Below are 3,751 nucleotides of genomic sequence, written 5' to 3'. Positions count from 1 at the left end.
GCACTTTGTGGGCGTCGGGGCTTTATTTTCTTGGGGCCATTGGGAGGAGCTGATCTGGGGTGGGAATGAAGGGCAGGGCTGGCCTGGCTGTGATGTCTCTGATACGAGTGACATCACAAGGGCTGTCACAATGAGCAGCAGGTATGAATGGCAGCAGCAAGCAGTGTTGGCCCAGGCCAGCCTGGACGAGTGTCAAGTGGACACACAGGCCTCATGCTGCACTGGACGGGAGCACAAACACGGGCACCCAAGAGAGTGCTTCCCACTCTGCATCCAGCCCGCAGGCGCACCTTGTGAAGGGCACAGTGCCACCACCGGGACTGGGTGCAGGCTTTACTGCCTGCCAGCTGCCTAGCCCCCTCTCCTTCCTGCCTGCTGTCTCCTATCCCTTCTTCCCTCACTGCTAGCTCCCTTAGTTTCTCTTTTCTTCCTTCCCTCCCTTCTCAGCCTCTCCCTTCTCTTGCAGGTCATAATGGTCTTACTACTCCTCTTCTGGCTTGTGCTACGGATCTATAATTATATCAATGTGTACCTGAATGAGGACCTCAATCAGCAGAGGACTCGGATGCTGCAGGAGCTGGCCCACGGGACCATGGAGCAGAGTGTCAGGTCCTGGGGAGCCGTGCTCTGGGCTGCCTTGCAGCAATGGCTGTTCTGGGCTATTGCTGGAATCCTGGTGCTGCTCTTGGCACTCTGCTGGTGGCTCAGGAAAAGGATCTGTGAGGTGGACAACAGCAGGGACTCAGAGAGTGAAGAAAGTGAGGAAGAAAATCCTGCTGAGATGAATATGATCTGGATCTTTTCAAGACGCTTCCAGCTGTCAGTGCCGAAGCTGGCCTCCAGGAGACGGGTGGTGCACGAGCTGTTGAGTGACCTTCTCAATGTCTCCCATAGGCTCTTTTCAGACAGCTTCTTCCCGGTGCTGGAACCAGTCATTGGGGTGGGCAGTGCCTGTGAAGGTTGGAGTCCCCAAAAGGAGGAGGATGTTGTCTACTGCATGTTTGTGCCCTTGAAGCCACCCCCTGGGTATGCCTTCCACCTGGAACCGGACACCACGGGGGACATGCCACAGACGAGCATGCGTGTCCGTGTGGAGCTGGTGTGCACTTGCACCAGGAAACAGAACATGCTGTGCTTTCTCCACCACTCTGAGGAGGAGCTGAAGAGAAATCAGGTGGCCAGCCTTCTACACACCCTTTGCACTGGCCCTTACCTAGATGTGGAGAAAATTACCCTCTGGTTCCAGACATTTGTGATCTCAGCCTGGTCAGTGGTGCCTCAGTCCCGTCACTATGAGGTGCAGGTGCTGCCCTCCAGCCGCTCCTGCAAGATGAAGCTGATGAAAGCCTTTGGGAGAAGCCTTTTTGTGGAAACGATATTTAGTGTGCAGCAAGGTGACTCGGACATCTTCCTGAGTAGCCAGCCTACAGAGGCCCCACTCCCCCCAAGCACGACGTGGCTGGAGACCTATGCTGTGGCAGAGGCAAAGTTTTTCAGGCATGTTGCCATGCAGGCCCCACCACACAGCTGCCACCTCAAATGCCTGCGGCTCTGTGCTCGCCTTCTGGAGGGCTCAGGCTTTTCTATCTATGCCTTGAAGACCACGGTCATGCACCTCCTGACCCTGATTCCTCTATCAGAATGGCAGCATGGGTATCTCCTGCTGCGGGTGGACGATATCATGCGCTACCTGCGCTGTTGCCTGGAGGAGAAATGTCTCAAGCACTTCTTCTTTGGCAACGAGGACATGCCTGAGGAGATCTCCTTGCCCCCAGCCTTCCAAAAGGCACAGCCCCTAAACCTCTTTCAGCACCTGGCACAGGATCCAGCTGCCCAGACCAAGGCAATGCAGGAGTTTGATGAGCTGAATCATCACCTCTGCTTTGGGTTCTGAATGAGACAACTGTAGAATCATAGAATCGTAGAACTGTAGAAGTGTAGAATGGTTAGGTTTCTAGGAAAACACTTCCAATATCATTCTAACCATACTTTGACCTGGGAGCTTTAGCTGATGTAAAGTTTACAACAAATGGTGTGTTTGAACAAACACTGTATCTCTGAGCATCCGTACATCACCTTGGCATGGAATGCGGCTGCTCAGCTACCAGAGTCAGGGATTATTTGGTAGAAGACCTGAGGTGGTGGGCTCTGGTTTCTCCGATTCCCTACCTACAGCTCCCCCACCTGTCCGTGCTCCTGCACTGGGGAAATCGGAATAATTGGTCACCCTCCACAGCTGTGCTCACTGCCAACTGGCATTTAATGTTGCTGCCCTCCAGCTGCTCCTGCAAATTCCCCTTTTGAGAGAGTCCATTCCTCCTGTGAGCTTTACTGGCTGCAAAGATGGCAACAAATAGTATATTTGAGCAAACACTTAGTCTGTGAGTCTCCCTGTATCACTTTGTCAGGGAGCACTGGCAGAGGGTGCTGGCTGCTCAGCTGCTGCAGAGTCAGGGAGAGTTTTGCAGAAGAGCTGCTTGGTGGGCTGGATATAGCACTTGAGGACAGAATGGGCTGTCTGGTTTCAGGATTCCCTGTAGTTGTGGGTTAATCCCAGTAGGCAGTTTGGCATCACACAACAATTTAACAATTTAATAATTGAAAGCAAATAAATTAGAAGAATTTATAAGAATGAAGAGTAAAAAATAATAAAAAAAAAAAACCAAAATAAAAGCAAGTGATGCACAATTCAATTGATCACCACACGCTGACCAATGCCTGCCCTTTCCCAAACACAGATCGGCTCCCCTTCCAGGTAACTCCCCCATTTTATATACTGGCCATCATGGCCTCTGGGGTATCCCTTTGGCCAGTTCAGGTCACCTGTCCCAACTATGCTCCTCCCTCCCACCTTTTTGGGTTTGTGGTTCTTGTACCACCTCACTGGCAGAGCACAAGGCACAAAAAACTCCTTGATTTGGGATAAACACGGCACTTAGCACCAACCAGAACATCAGTGTGGTACCAACACCATTGTCATACTGAGTCCAAAACACAGCACCGGACCAGCTACTGACAAGAAATTAACTGTATCCCAGCCAAAACCAGAGCAATATCCACTCCTGAAGCCAAAGCATTTAAGTCATGCCAAGTCTCCCACTTCCCAACACCTTATCAACTTCCCTGTTTATCTGACACATGTACAGACAGCCATCATTCCCTTAGTCTGTGGAACACCTCTGTCAAATGTCCATACAATTGCCAGCAAAACCTTGACCGTGCATGTGGTGAGAGCAGACTCTGGGCTGCTGAGGGAAAGTCCCCTGGGCACCTGCTTTTGAAGGTCCTGTGCTCCATGAGCGCTGGTCCCCTTTGAAGAGCCATCTCCTAAGAGCACAGGCATAGGCAATGACAAGCAGGGCAGAAGAACCTGACTGAGCAGGGATCTTCTTCTCTTCGTGCAGTTCCCCTATCCTCCTTCCAGCCCTTCTTGTAGATGGGTGTCCCATTTGCTAACTTCCACTCCCCTGGGACCTCCCGGGTTACCTGAGACCGCTGGTAAATGATTGAAAGGCGCTCAGGGAGCACTTCTGCCAGCTGCTGCACTATCTTTTTCTGGATCCCATCTGACTGCATAGATTTGTGTCTGCCTAAATAGTGTAGCAAGCCACTGACCATTTCCCTGTCCCCGTCTTTCAGCTCAAGGGTCTGGGTACCCACAGAACAACTGGTCTTACTATTAAAGACTGAGGCAAAAAAGACATTAAGAACCTCAGCCTTTTCTTCATCTTTTGTCATTATGTTTCTGCAT

At 51.4% G+C, this 3,751-nt stretch overlaps 1 pseudogene; it reads left to right on the top strand.

Moving 5' to 3' along the window:
- Positions 1-472: 472 nt before the first annotated feature.
- Positions 473-3,429, top strand: LOC116445558 (annotated as a pseudogene).
- Positions 3,430-3,751: the final 322 nt, after the last annotated feature.

The sequence above is a fragment of the Corvus moneduloides genome, chromosome 6 (genome assembly GCF_009650955.1).
Source record: "Corvus moneduloides isolate bCorMon1 chromosome 6, bCorMon1.pri, whole genome shotgun sequence".
In the NCBI taxonomy this organism is placed as follows: Eukaryota; Metazoa; Chordata; class Aves; order Passeriformes; family Corvidae; genus Corvus; species Corvus moneduloides.
This window is presented reverse-complemented; position numbering and strand designations above follow the sequence as displayed.